The 12,323-nt window shown below is 51.9% G+C and overlaps 25 non-coding genes across 25 annotated transcripts; 5 read left to right on the top strand and 20 right to left on the bottom strand.

Moving 5' to 3' along the window:
- Nucleotides 1-77: 77 nt before the first annotated feature.
- Nucleotides 78-150, bottom strand: Trnam-cau (transfer RNA methionine (anticodon CAU)). The gene has a single exon. It is a non-coding gene; the product is annotated as a tRNA-Met (tRNA).
- A 293-nt stretch (nt 151-443) lies between these two features.
- On the bottom strand, nt 444-514 carry Trnag-gcc (transfer RNA glycine (anticodon GCC)). Its single transcript has one exon. It is a non-coding gene; the product is annotated as a tRNA-Gly (tRNA).
- A 331-nt stretch (nt 515-845) lies between these two features.
- Trnag-ucc (transfer RNA glycine (anticodon UCC)) lies at nt 846-917 on the top strand. The gene has a single exon. It is a non-coding gene; the product is annotated as a tRNA-Gly (tRNA).
- Nucleotides 918-1,658: 741 nt separating this feature from the next.
- Trnai-aau (transfer RNA isoleucine (anticodon AAU)) lies at nt 1,659-1,732 on the bottom strand. The gene has a single exon. It is a non-coding gene; the product is annotated as a tRNA-Ile (tRNA).
- Nucleotides 1,733-1,989: 257 nt separating this feature from the next.
- On the bottom strand, nt 1,990-2,061 carry Trnae-uuc (transfer RNA glutamic acid (anticodon UUC)). The gene has a single exon. It is a non-coding gene; the product is annotated as a tRNA-Glu (tRNA).
- Nucleotides 2,062-2,517: 456 nt separating this feature from the next.
- Nucleotides 2,518-2,590, bottom strand: Trnam-cau (transfer RNA methionine (anticodon CAU)). The gene has a single exon. It is a non-coding gene; the product is annotated as a tRNA-Met (tRNA).
- A 293-nt stretch (nt 2,591-2,883) lies between these two features.
- Trnag-gcc (transfer RNA glycine (anticodon GCC)) lies at nt 2,884-2,954 on the bottom strand. Its single transcript has one exon. It is a non-coding gene; the product is annotated as a tRNA-Gly (tRNA).
- A 331-nt stretch (nt 2,955-3,285) lies between these two features.
- On the top strand, nt 3,286-3,357 carry Trnag-ucc (transfer RNA glycine (anticodon UCC)). Its single transcript has one exon. It is a non-coding gene; the product is annotated as a tRNA-Gly (tRNA).
- A 741-nt stretch (nt 3,358-4,098) lies between these two features.
- Nucleotides 4,099-4,172, bottom strand: Trnai-aau (transfer RNA isoleucine (anticodon AAU)). Its single transcript has one exon. It is a non-coding gene; the product is annotated as a tRNA-Ile (tRNA).
- A 257-nt stretch (nt 4,173-4,429) lies between these two features.
- On the bottom strand, nt 4,430-4,501 carry Trnae-uuc (transfer RNA glutamic acid (anticodon UUC)). Its single transcript has one exon. It is a non-coding gene; the product is annotated as a tRNA-Glu (tRNA).
- A 456-nt stretch (nt 4,502-4,957) lies between these two features.
- Nucleotides 4,958-5,030, bottom strand: Trnam-cau (transfer RNA methionine (anticodon CAU)). Its single transcript has one exon. It is a non-coding gene; the product is annotated as a tRNA-Met (tRNA).
- Nucleotides 5,031-5,323: 293 nt separating this feature from the next.
- Nucleotides 5,324-5,394, bottom strand: Trnag-gcc (transfer RNA glycine (anticodon GCC)). Its single transcript has one exon. It is a non-coding gene; the product is annotated as a tRNA-Gly (tRNA).
- A 331-nt stretch (nt 5,395-5,725) lies between these two features.
- Nucleotides 5,726-5,797, top strand: Trnag-ucc (transfer RNA glycine (anticodon UCC)). The gene has a single exon. It is a non-coding gene; the product is annotated as a tRNA-Gly (tRNA).
- A 741-nt stretch (nt 5,798-6,538) lies between these two features.
- Trnai-aau (transfer RNA isoleucine (anticodon AAU)) lies at nt 6,539-6,612 on the bottom strand. The gene has a single exon. It is a non-coding gene; the product is annotated as a tRNA-Ile (tRNA).
- A 257-nt stretch (nt 6,613-6,869) lies between these two features.
- Nucleotides 6,870-6,941, bottom strand: Trnae-uuc (transfer RNA glutamic acid (anticodon UUC)). The gene has a single exon. It is a non-coding gene; the product is annotated as a tRNA-Glu (tRNA).
- Nucleotides 6,942-7,397: 456 nt separating this feature from the next.
- Nucleotides 7,398-7,470, bottom strand: Trnam-cau (transfer RNA methionine (anticodon CAU)). The gene has a single exon. It is a non-coding gene; the product is annotated as a tRNA-Met (tRNA).
- A 293-nt stretch (nt 7,471-7,763) lies between these two features.
- Nucleotides 7,764-7,834, bottom strand: Trnag-gcc (transfer RNA glycine (anticodon GCC)). The gene has a single exon. It is a non-coding gene; the product is annotated as a tRNA-Gly (tRNA).
- Nucleotides 7,835-8,165: 331 nt separating this feature from the next.
- Trnag-ucc (transfer RNA glycine (anticodon UCC)) lies at nt 8,166-8,237 on the top strand. Its single transcript has one exon. It is a non-coding gene; the product is annotated as a tRNA-Gly (tRNA).
- A 741-nt stretch (nt 8,238-8,978) lies between these two features.
- Trnai-aau (transfer RNA isoleucine (anticodon AAU)) lies at nt 8,979-9,052 on the bottom strand. Its single transcript has one exon. It is a non-coding gene; the product is annotated as a tRNA-Ile (tRNA).
- A 257-nt stretch (nt 9,053-9,309) lies between these two features.
- Trnae-uuc (transfer RNA glutamic acid (anticodon UUC)) lies at nt 9,310-9,381 on the bottom strand. The gene has a single exon. It is a non-coding gene; the product is annotated as a tRNA-Glu (tRNA).
- A 456-nt stretch (nt 9,382-9,837) lies between these two features.
- On the bottom strand, nt 9,838-9,910 carry Trnam-cau (transfer RNA methionine (anticodon CAU)). The gene has a single exon. It is a non-coding gene; the product is annotated as a tRNA-Met (tRNA).
- A 293-nt stretch (nt 9,911-10,203) lies between these two features.
- Trnag-gcc (transfer RNA glycine (anticodon GCC)) lies at nt 10,204-10,274 on the bottom strand. The gene has a single exon. It is a non-coding gene; the product is annotated as a tRNA-Gly (tRNA).
- A 331-nt stretch (nt 10,275-10,605) lies between these two features.
- On the top strand, nt 10,606-10,677 carry Trnag-ucc (transfer RNA glycine (anticodon UCC)). Its single transcript has one exon. It is a non-coding gene; the product is annotated as a tRNA-Gly (tRNA).
- A 741-nt stretch (nt 10,678-11,418) lies between these two features.
- Trnai-aau (transfer RNA isoleucine (anticodon AAU)) lies at nt 11,419-11,492 on the bottom strand. The gene has a single exon. It is a non-coding gene; the product is annotated as a tRNA-Ile (tRNA).
- A 257-nt stretch (nt 11,493-11,749) lies between these two features.
- Trnae-uuc (transfer RNA glutamic acid (anticodon UUC)) lies at nt 11,750-11,821 on the bottom strand. The gene has a single exon. It is a non-coding gene; the product is annotated as a tRNA-Glu (tRNA).
- Nucleotides 11,822-12,323: the final 502 nt, after the last annotated feature.

The raw sequence follows: 12,323 nt of genomic DNA, 5'->3' as shown, positions 1-12,323 counted from the left end.
GATAACAAACTACAAGCTGTTTTGCTCCTTCGCAACCCCAGAGCCGTCAATTTAGCTGTGAACGGAAGTAAATTAAATGCCCCAGGTGAGGATCGAACTCACGACCTTAAGATTATGAGACTTACGCGCTGCCTACTGCGCTACCGAGGCACGTGATGGCCAAACCTTCTGGAATCTCGGCAAGTAGCAAATACTAGTGGTAGAGAGTCTGCACTTGCTGGCTCATTTCTTCTGTTACTACACGTGCATTCCCGGCGCTGCAGGCAACTTGCGATGATAGGCCGACGCCAGTATGCACAATAGCACGCAGGAGTCCAAACGAGAAGACGTGCGCGCTGCGTGTTTGGTTGTTTCCACACGGAATCCCGCGGTTCATTCTCGTGGCCCACGCACTTCGAGTGCGAAGGACACGCAGCTCCACTATCGGGGAAAAAACAAAATGATGCATCGGCCGGGAATCGAACCCGGGCCGCCCGCGTGGCAGGCGAGCATTCTACCACTGAACCACCGATGCTCAGCTAGTTTGCAGCTTCCTTGTGCTTTCCGCGGCAGACGTCTGAAGGGAAAGTGGGACTGCCGTCCAGCGCCGTGGCATCCTCTCGAGAGAATGCTACAAACGCTGAATCCTGCGCTGCACTGCTTAAAAATGACGCCCGAACGCGATCGTCTAAGTAGTGTTGCGGCGCACGCACGCGACGACTCTTGCCAAAGGACGCGAAATGTGCGTAGAGACGCTGTCTGGATGCGCTCGCCTACCCCGTAATGCGCCTGCTGCTGCGACCACCTTCAGCCGCCGCCGACAGGCGGGAAGCAGACACAGCGCGGCGTGCGCGGAAGAAAACCGTGCGGTGGTGGTGTAATGGTCAGCATAGTTGCCTTCCAAGCAGTTGATCCGGGTTCGATTCCCGGCCACCGCAGCCTGCGTTTTACTTCTGCGTATGAGTACTTTTGCCACGCGTCATTAAATTAATGTTTCTTTCCTCCTCTTACTGGCTGCAGGCCACCCTATATTGTGTGCGTCGATTCCGCTTGAGTCTCGACTTGTCTCGACTTTGCTCGGCTGACGCGAGAGCTGACGCTCTCCAATCGGCCTATATCAGAAGGACAAGCACGCGAAACGACTGAGAGAGGTATGGCGAGGCGGGCACAACATTACTTATGCCTCAAGTAAAGACCTGCTGCCTGTTATCGTGCATTGTGTGATTTTACATGTTCTGTCAGACAAATTCAGTTTTATTACTAGCACATTTCTTTTTTTCTTTGTTGAAAATTTTACAACACGCTCCTTCATTTCACTGTGGCCGCACGGCGCGACTTGGCATACCGAGAGGCAAAACGTGGCGCCAGTGCCCTAGACCGAATAGCGCTGCAGCTCCGAAACCGACGAGAAAAGAGAAATACGAATTGAAACTGTCGGCAGCGCCCTGTGTTCGCAGGCGGTCACCCGCCCAAGCACTGACAACGCCCAGCGTCGCGCAGTAGCGGTGATCGGACGACAAACTGTGTGTTCAGCGTGCTGTGACCTGTGAAGTGTTTTAGCGCGTCCCGACAAGTCGCTTTCGGGTCCCCTATCAGCTCCCACACAATGTGACGATTTCTTTGTCACCATACTTGCCCGGGGAAATCGGCGTTGCCTTTTTGAAGTAGTAAAATCGAAGTGGCCCGTGGGGGGATCGAACCCACGACCTTCGCGTTATTAGCACGACGCTCTAACCAACTGAGCTAACGGGCCTCGGTGCACTCCGTCTTCCAGCGCTTAGACGGAGTGGCTCTGCGTATTTACAGGTAACATTTCTATGGTAGCAGTCCAACAGTGGACCAGGGTCTCTTCTCCCTTTATTCCGCTGCTCGTAGTAATTTCATTGCGTGCCCGTTTCTCTCGACTGTTTTCAGCTCACGTTTATGAACCAGTAGCTATAACGCGAGGAGGACGTGAAACAGCATTTCGCAGGGTCCAAACTTGTCGTGATTTGTTCCGAAAAAATTACATTCCGGTACCGGGAATCGAACCCGGGCCTCCTGGGTGAAAGCCAGGTATCCTAGCCACTAGACCACACCGGACGCGCACGCTTATTTTTGGGGTTTACACCCCCTCCACTGGCTTTCCGTGTCGCACTTTCCCTGTTTGCGAGCATCTTTTCGCTCTCCCATGCCGAGGCGCGCATGGCAAAAGTCACAGTCCGTTGCTTTTGGCCTCGTTGTTACAGGGGTAGGAGGAAAAGCAAAGCTGTGAGTAGTAATATTTATTTACTTATTTCGCAAGTAAAGACCTGCAGCCTGTCATTATATAGCAGGTCATACACTGTGTGACTTTACATGTTATATCATACGAAATTCAGTTTTATTACTAGTACATTTTTTCTTGAAAATTTCACAAAAGAACTGCAAGTAGTAATAACGGGAAGTAAGCATTTTCACGCTGAGTTGTTGAAGCCTTATGGATAACAAACTACAAGCTGTTTTGCTCCTTCGCAACCCCAGAGCCGTCAATTTAGCTGTGAACGGAAGTAAATTAAATGCCCCGGGTGAGGATCGAACTCACGACCTTAAGATTATGAGACTTACGCGCTGCCTACTGCGCTACCGAGGCACGTGATGGCCAAACCTTCTGGAATCTCGGCAAGTAGCAAATACTAGTGGTAGAGAGTCTGCACTTGCTGGCTCATTTCTTCTGTTACTACACGTGCATTCCCGGCGCTGCAGGCAACTTGCGATGATAGGCCGACGCCAGTATGCACAATAGCACGCAGGAGTCCAAACGAGAAGACGTGCGCGCTGCGTGTTTGGTTGTTTCCACACGGAATCCCGCGGTTCATTCTCGTGGCCCACGCACTTCGAGTGCGAAGGACACGCAGCTCCACTATCGGGGAAAAAACAAAATGATGCATCGGCCGGGAATCGAACCCGGGCCGCCCGCGTGGCAGGCGAGCATTCTACCACTGAACCACCGATGCTCAGCTAGTTTGCAGCTTCCTTGTGCTTTCCGCGGCAGACGTCTGAAGGGAAAGTGGGACTGCCGTCCAGCGCCGTGGCATCCTCTCGAGAGAATGCTACAAACGCTGAATCCTGCGCTGCACTGCTTAAAAATGACGCCCGAACGCGATCGTCTAAGTAGTGTTGCGGCGCACGCACGCGACGACTCTTGCCAAAGGACGCGAAATGTGCGTAGAGACGCTGTCTGGATGCGCTCGCCTACCCCGTAATGCGCCTGCTGCTGCGACCACCTTCAGCCGCCGCCGACAGGCGGGAAGCAGACACAGCGCGGCGTGCGCGGAAGAAAACCGTGCGGTGGTGGTGTAATGGTCAGCATAGTTGCCTTCCAAGCAGTTGATCCGGGTTCGATTCCCGGCCACCGCAGCCTGCGTTTTACTTCTGCGTATGAGTACTTTTGCCACGCGTCATTAAATTAATGTTTCTTTCCTCCTCTTACTGGCTGCAGGCCACCCTATATTGTGTGCGTCGATTCCGCTTGAGTCTCGACTTGTCTCGACTTTGCTCGGCTGACGCGAGAGCTGACGCTCTCCAATCGGCCTATATCAGAAGGACAAGCACGCGAAACGACTGAGAGAGGTATGGCGAGGCGGGCACAACATTACTTATGCCTCAAGTAAAGACCTGCTGCCTGTTATCGTGCATTGTGTGATTTTACATGTTCTGTCAGACAAATTCAGTTTTATTACTAGCACATTTCTTTTTTTCTTTGTTGAAAATTTTACAACACGCTCCTTCATTTCACTGTGGCCGCACGGCGCGACTTGGCATACCGAGAGGCAAAACGTGGCGCCAGTGCCCTAGACCGAATAGCGCTGCAGCTCCGAAACCGACGAGAAAAGAGAAATACGAATTGAAACTGTCGGCAGCGCCCTGTGTTCGCAGGCGGTCACCCGCCCAAGCACTGACAACGCCCAGCGTCGCGCAGTAGCGGTGATCGGACGACAAACTGTGTGTTCAGCGTGCTGTGACCTGTGAAGTGTTTTAGCGCGTCCCGACAAGTCGCTTTCGGGTCCCCTATCAGCTCCCACACAATGTGACGATTTCTTTGTCACCATACTTGCCCGGGGAAATCGGCGTTGCCTTTTTGAAGTAGTAAAATCGAAGTGGCCCGTGGGGGGATCGAACCCACGACCTTCGCGTTATTAGCACGACGCTCTAACCAACTGAGCTAACGGGCCTCGGTGCACTCCGTCTTCCAGCGCTTAGACGGAGTGGCTCTGCGTATTTACAGGTAACATTTCTATGGTAGCAGTCCAACAGTGGACCAGGGTCTCTTCTCCCTTTATTCCGCTGCTCGTAGTAATTTCATTGCGTGCCCGTTTCTCTCGACTGTTTTCAGCTCACGTTTATGAACCAGTAGCTATAACGCGAGGAGGACGTGAAACAGCATTTCGCAGGGTCCAAACTTGTCGTGATTTGTTCCGAAAAAATTACATTCCGGTACCGGGAATCGAACCCGGGCCTCCTGGGTGAAAGCCAGGTATCCTAGCCACTAGACCACACCGGACGCGCACGCTTATTTTTGGGGTTTACACCCCCTCCACTGGCTTTCCGTGTCGCACTTTCCCTGTTTGCGAGCATCTTTTCGCTCTCCCATGCCGAGGCGCGCATGGCAAAAGTCACAGTCCGTTGCTTTTGGCCTCGTTGTTACAGGGGTAGGAGGAAAAGCAAAGCTGTGAGTAGTAATATTTATTTACTTATTTCGCAAGTAAAGACCTGCAGCCTGTCATTATATAGCAGGTCATACACTGTGTGACTTTACATGTTATATCATACGAAATTCAGTTTTATTACTAGTACATTTTTTCTTGAAAATTTCACAAAAGAACTGCAAGTAGTAATAACGGGAAGTAAGCATTTTCACGCTGAGTTGTTGAAGCCTTATGGATAACAAACTACAAGCTGTTTTGCTCCTTCGCAACCCCAGAGCCGTCAATTTAGCTGTGAACGGAAGTAAATTAAATGCCCCGGGTGAGGATCGAACTCACGACCTTAAGATTATGAGACTTACGCGCTGCCTACTGCGCTACCGAGGCACGTGATGGCCAAACCTTCTGGAATCTCGGCAAGTAGCAAATACTAGTGGTAGAGAGTCTGCACTTGCTGGCTCATTTCTTCTGTTACTACACGTGCATTCCCGGCGCTGCAGGCAACTTGCGATGATAGGCCGACGCCAGTATGCACAATAGCACGCAGGAGTCCAAACGAGAAGACGTGCGCGCTGCGTGTTTGGTTGTTTCCACACGGAATCCCGCGGTTCATTCTCGTGGCCCACGCACTTCGAGTGCGAAGGACACGCAGCTCCACTATCGGGGAAAAAACAAAATGATGCATCGGCCGGGAATCGAACCCGGGCCGCCCGCGTGGCAGGCGAGCATTCTACCACTGAACCACCGATGCTCAGCTAGTTTGCAGCTTCCTTGTGCTTTCCGCGGCAGACGTCTGAAGGGAAAGTGGGACTGCCGTCCAGCGCCGTGGCATCCTCTCGAGAGAATGCTACAAACGCTGAATCCTGCGCTGCACTGCTTAAAAATGACGCCCGAACGCGATCGTCTAAGTAGTGTTGCGGCGCACGCACGCGACGACTCTTGCCAAAGGACGCGAAATGTGCGTAGAGACGCTGTCTGGATGCGCTCGCCTACCCCGTAATGCGCCTGCTGCTGCGACCACCTTCAGCCGCCGCCGACAGGCGGGAAGCAGACACAGCGCGGCGTGCGCGGCAGAAAACCGTGCGGTGGTGGTGTAATGGTCAGCATAGTTGCCTTCCAAGCAGTTGATCCGGGTTCGATTCCCGGCCACCGCAGCCTGCGTTTTACTTCTGCGTATGAGTACTTTTGCCACGCGTCATTAAATTAATGTTTCTTTCCTCCTCTTACTGGCTGCAGGCCACCCTATATTGTGTGCGTCGATTCCGCTTGAGTCTCGACTTGTCTCGACTTTGCTCGGCTGACGCGAGAGCTGACGCTCTCCAATCGGCCTATATCAGAAGGACAAGCACGCGAAACGACTGAGAGAGGTATGGCGAGGCGGGCACAACATTACTTATGCCTCAAGTAAAGACCTGCTGCCTGTTATCGTGCATTGTGTGATTTTACATGTTCTGTCAGACAAATTCAGTTTTATTACTAGCACATTTCTTTTTTTCTTTGTTGAAAATTTTACAACACGCTCCTTCATTTCACTGTGGCCGCACGGCGCGACTTGGCATACCGAGAGGCAAAACGTGGCGCCAGTGCCCTAGACCGAATAGCGCTGCAGCTCCGAAACCGACGAGAAAAGAGAAATACGAATTGAAACTGTCGGCAGCGCCCTGTGTTCGCAGGCGGTCACCCGCCCAAGCACTGACAACGCCCAGCGTCGCGCAGTAGCGGTGATCGGACGACAAACTGTGTGTTCAGCGTGCTGTGACCTGTGAAGTGTTTTAGCGCGTCCCGACAAGTCGCTTTCGGGTCCCCTATCAGCTCCCACACAATGTGACGATTTCTTTGTCACCATACTTGCCCGGGGAAATCGGCGTTGCCTTTTTGAAGTAGTAAAATCGAAGTGGCCCGTGGGGGGATCGAACCCACGACCTTCGCGTTATTAGCACGACGCTCTAACCAACTGAGCTAACGGGCCTCGGTGCACTCCGTCTTCCAGCGCTTAGACGGAGTGGCTCTGCGTATTTACAGGTAACATTTCTATGGTAGCAGTCCAACAGTGGACCAGGGTCTCTTCTCCCTTTATTCCGCTGCTCGTAGTAATTTCATTGCGTGCCCGTTTCTCTCGACTGTTTTCAGCTCACGTTTATGAACCAGTAGCTATAACGCGAGGAGGACGTGAAACAGCATTTCGCAGGGTCCAAACTTGTCGTGATTTGTTCCGAAAAAATTACATTCCGGTACCGGGAATCGAACCCGGGCCTCCTGGGTGAAAGCCAGGTATCCTAGCCACTAGACCACACCGGACGCGCACGCTTATTTTTGGGGTTTACACCCCCTCCACTGGCTTTCCGTGTCGCACTTTCCCTGTTTGCGAGCATCTTTTCGCTCTCCCATGCCGAGGCGCGCATGGCAAAAGTCACAGTCCGTTGCTTTTGGCCTCGTTGTTACAGGGGTAGGAGGAAAAGCAAAGCTGTGAGTAGTAATATTTATTTACTTATTTCGCAAGTAAAGACCTGCAGCCTGTCATTATATAGCAGGTCATACACTGTGTGACTTTACATGTTATATCATACGAAATTCAGTTTTATTACTAGTACATTTTTTCTTGAAAATTTCACAAAAGAACTGCAAGTAGTAATAACGGGAAGTAAGCATTTTCACGCTGAGTTGTTGAAGCCTTATGGATAACAAACTACAAGCTGTTTTGCTCCTTCGCAACCCCAGAGCCGTCAATTTAGCTGTGAACGGAAGTAAATTAAATGCCCCGGGTGAGGATCGAACTCACGACCTTAAGATTATGAGACTTACGCGCTGCCTACTGCGCTACCGAGGCACGTGATGGCCAAACCTTCTGGAATCTCGGCAAGTAGCAAATACTAGTGGTAGAGAGTCTGCACTTGCTGGCTCATTTCTTCTGTTACTACACGTGCATTCCCGGCGCTGCAGGCAACTTGCGATGATAGGCCGACGCCAGTATGCACAATAGCACGCAGGAGTCCAAACGAGAAGACGTGCGCGCTGCGTGTTTGGTTGTTTCCACACGGAATCCCGCGGTTCATTCTCGTGGCCCACGCACTTCGAGTGCGAAGGACACGCAGCTCCACTATCGGGGAAAAAACAAAATGATGCATCGGCCGGGAATCGAACCCGGGCCGCCCGCGTGGCAGGCGAGCATTCTACCACTGAACCACCGATGCTCAGCTAGTTTGCAGCTTCCTTGTGCTTTCCGCGGCAGACGTCTGAAGGGAAAGTGGGACTGCCGTCCAGCGCCGTGGCATCCTCTCGAGAGAATGCTACAAACGCTGAATCCTGCGCTGCACTGCTTAAAAATGACGCCCGAACGCGATCGTCTAAGTAGTGTTGCGGCGCACGCACGCGACGACTCTTGCCAAAGGACGCGAAATGTGCGTAGAGACGCTGTCTGGATGCGCTCGCCTACCCCGTAATGCGCCTGCTGCTGCGACCACCTTCAGCCGCCGCCGACAGGCGGGAAGCAGACACAGCGCGGCGTGCGCGGAAGAAAACCGTGCGGTGGTGGTGTAATGGTCAGCATAGTTGCCTTCCAAGCAGTTGATCCGGGTTCGATTCCCGGCCACCGCAGCCTGCGTTTTACTTCTGCGTATGAGTACTTTTGCCACGCGTCATTAAATTAATGTTTCTTTCCTCCTCTTACTGGCTGCAGGCCACCCTATATTGTGTGCGTCGATTCCGCTTGAGTCTCGACTTGTCTCGACTTTGCTCGGCTGACGCGAGAGCTGACGCTCTCCAATCGGCCTATATCAGAAGGACAAGCACGCGAAACGACTGAGAGAGGTATGGCGAGGCGGGCACAACATTACTTATGCCTCAAGTAAAGACCTGCTGCCTGTTATCGTGCATTGTGTGATTTTACATGTTCTGTCAGACAAATTCAGTTTTATTACTAGCACATTTCTTTTTTTCTTTGTTGAAAATTTTACAACACGCTCCTTCATTTCACTGTGGCCGCACGGCGCGACTTGGCATACCGAGAGGCAAAACGTGGCGCCAGTGCCCTAGACCGAATAGCGCTGCAGCTCCGAAACCGACGAGAAAAGAGAAATACGAATTGAAACTGTCGGCAGCGCCCTGTGTTCGCAGGCGGTCACCCGCCCAAGCACTGACAACGCCCAGCGTCGCGCAGTAGCGGTGATCGGACGACAAACTGTGTGTTCAGCGTGCTGTGACCTGTGAAGTGTTTTAGCGCGTCCCGACAAGTCGCTTTCGGGTCCCCTATCAGCTCCCACACAATGTGACGATTTCTTTGTCACCATACTTGCCCGGGGAAATCGGCGTTGCCTTTTTGAAGTAGTAAAATCGAAGTGGCCCGTGGGGGGATCGAACCCACGACCTTCGCGTTATTAGCACGACGCTCTAACCAACTGAGCTAACGGGCCTCGGTGCACTCCGTCTTCCAGCGCTTAGACGGAGTGGCTCTGCGTATTTACAGGTAACATTTCTATGGTAGCAGTCCAACAGTGGACCAGGGTCTCTTCTCCCTTTATTCCGCTGCTCGTAGTAATTTCATTGCGTGCCCGTTTCTCTCGACTGTTTTCAGCTCACGTTTATGAACCAGTAGCTATAACGCGAGGAGGACGTGAAACAGCATTTCGCAGGGTCCAAACTTGTCGTGATTTGTTCCGAAAAAATTACATTCCGGTACCGGGAATCGAACCCGGGCCTCCTGGGTGAAAGCCAGGTATCCTAGCCACTAGACCACACCGGACGCGCACGCTTATTTTTGGGGTTTACACCCCCTCCACTGGCTTTCCGTGTCGCACTTTCCCTGTTTGCGAGCATCTTTTCGCTCTCCCATGCCGAGGCGCGCATGGCAAAAGTCACAGTCCGTTGCTTTTGGCCTCGTTGTTACAGGGGTAGGAGGAAAAGCAAAGCTGTGAGTAGTAATATTTATTTACTTATTTCGCAAGTAAAGACCTGCAGCCTGTCATTATATAGCAGGTCATACACTGTGTGACTTTACATGTTATATCATACGAAATTCAGTTTTATTACTAGTACATTTTTTCTTGAAAATTTCACAAAAGAACTGCAAGTAGTAATAACGGGAAGTAAGCATTTTCACGCTGAGTTGTTGAAGCCTTATGGATAACAAACTACAAGCTGTTTTGCTCCTTCGCAACCCCAGAGCCGTCAATTTAGCTGTGAACGGAAGTAAATTAAATGCCCCGGGTGAGGATCGAACTCACGACCTTAAGATTATGAGACTTACGCGCTGCCTACTGCGCTACCGAGGCACGTGATGGCCAAACCTTCTGGAATCTCGGCAAGTAGCAAATACTAGTGGTAGAGAGTCTGCACTTGCTGGCTCATTTCTTCTGTTACTACACGTGCATTCCCGGCGCTGCAGGCAACTTGCGATGATAGGCCGACGCCAGTATGCACAATAGCACGCAGGAGTCCAAACGAGAAGACGTGCGCGCTGCGTGTTTGGTTGTTTCCACACGGAATCCCGCGGTTCATTCTCGTGGCCCACGCACTTCGAGTGCGAAGGACACGCAGCTCCACTATCGGGGAAAAAACAAAATGATGCATCGGCCGGGAATCGAACCCGGGCCGCCCGCGTGGCAGGCGAGCATTCTACCACTGAACCACCGATGCTCAGCTAGTTTGCAGCTTCCTTGTGCTTTCCGCGGCAGACGTCTGAAGGGAAAGTGGGACTGCCGTCCAGCGCCGTGGCATCCTCTCGAGAGAATGCTACAAACGCTGAATCCTGCGCTGCACTGCTTAAAAATGACGCCCGAACGCGATCGTCTAAGTAGTGTTGCGGCGCACGCACGCGACGACTCTTGCCAAAGGACGCGAAATGTGCGTAGAGACGCTGTCTGGATGCGCTCGCCTACCCCGTAATGCGCCTGCTGCTGCGACCACCTTCAGCCGCCGCCGACAGGCGGGAAGCAGACACAGCGCGGCGTGCGCGGAAGAAAACCGTGCGGTGGTGGTGTAATGGTCAGCATAGTTGCCTTCCAAGCAGTTGATCCGGGTTCGATTCCCGGCCACCGCAGCCTGCGTTTTACTTCTGCGTATGAGTACTTTTGCCACGCGTCATTAAATTAATGTTTCTTTCCTCCTCTTACTGGCTGCAGGCCACCCTATATTGTGTGCGTCGATTCCGCTTGAGTCTCGACTTGTCTCGACTTTGCTCGGCTGACGCGAGAGCTGACGCTCTCCAATCGGCCTATATCAGAAGGACAAGCACGCGAAACGACTGAGAGAGGTATGGCGAGGCGGGCACAACATTACTTATGCCTCAAGTAAAGACCTGCTGCCTGTTATCGTGCATTGTGTGATTTTACATGTTCTGTCAGACAAATTCAGTTTTATTACTAGCACATTTCTTTTTTTCTTTGTTGAAAATTTTACAACACGCTCCTTCATTTCACTGTGGCCGCACGGCGCGACTTGGCATACCGAGAGGCAAAACGTGGCGCCAGTGCCCTAGACCGAATAGCGCTGCAGCTCCGAAACCGACGAGAAAAGAGAAATACGAATTGAAACTGTCGGCAGCGCCCTGTGTTCGCAGGCGGTCACCCGCCCAAGCACTGACAACGCCCAGCGTCGCGCAGTAGCGGTGATCGGACGACAAACTGTGTGTTCAGCGTGCTGTGACCTGTGAAGTGTTTTAGCGCGTCCCGACAAGTCGCTTTCGGGTCCCCTATCAGCTCCCACACAATGTGACGATTTCTTTGTCACCATACTTGCCCGGGGAAATCGGCGTTGCCTTTTTGAAGTAGTAAAATCGAAGTGGCCCGTGGGGGGATCGAACCCACGACCTTCGCGTTATTAGCACGACGCTCTAACCAACTGAGCTAACGGGCCTCGGTGCACTCCGTCTTCCAGCGCTTAGACGGAGTGGCTCTGCGTATTTACAGGTAACATTTCTATGGTAGCAGTCCAACAGTGGACCAGGGTCTCTTCTCCCTTTATTCCGCTGCTCGTAGTAATTTCATTGCGTGCCCGTTTCTCTCGACTGTTTTCAGCTCACGTTTATGAACCAGTAGCTATAACGCGAGGAGGACGTGAAACAGCATTTCGCAGGGTCCAAACTTGTCGTGATTTGTTCCGAAAAAATTACATTCCGGTACCGGGAATCGAACCCGGGCCTCCTGGGTGAAAGCCAGGTATCCTAGCCACTAGACCACACCGGACGCGCACGCTTATTTTTGGGGTTTACACCCCCTCCACTGGCTTTCCGTGTCGCACTTTCCCTGTTTGCGAGCATCTTTTCGCTCTCCCATGCCGAGGCGCGCATGGCAAAAGTCACAGTCCGTTGCTTTTGGCCTCGTTGTTACAGGGGTAGGAGGAAAAGCAAAGCTGTGAGTAGTAATATTTATTTACTTATTTCGCAAGTAAAGACCTGCAGCCTGTCATTATATAGCAGGTCATACACTGTGTGACTTTACATGTTATATCATACGAAATTCAGTTTTATTACTAGTACATTTTTTCTTGAAAATTTCACAAAAGAACTGCAAGTAGTAATAACGGGAAGTAAGCATTTTCACGCTGAGTTGTTGAAGCCTTATGGATAACAAACTACAAGCTGTTTTGCTCCTTCGCAACCCCAGAGCCGTCAATTTAGCTGTGAACGGAAGTAAATTAAATGCCCCGGGTGAGGATCGAACTCACGACCTTAAGATTATGAGACTT

The sequence above is a fragment of the Schistocerca gregaria genome, chromosome 2 (genome assembly GCF_023897955.1).
Source record: "Schistocerca gregaria isolate iqSchGreg1 chromosome 2, iqSchGreg1.2, whole genome shotgun sequence".
Taxonomy (NCBI): domain Eukaryota; kingdom Metazoa; phylum Arthropoda; class Insecta; order Orthoptera; family Acrididae; genus Schistocerca; species Schistocerca gregaria.
The sequence above is the reverse complement of the archived record's forward strand: the minus strand, read 5'-3'. Positions and strand labels throughout refer to the sequence as shown.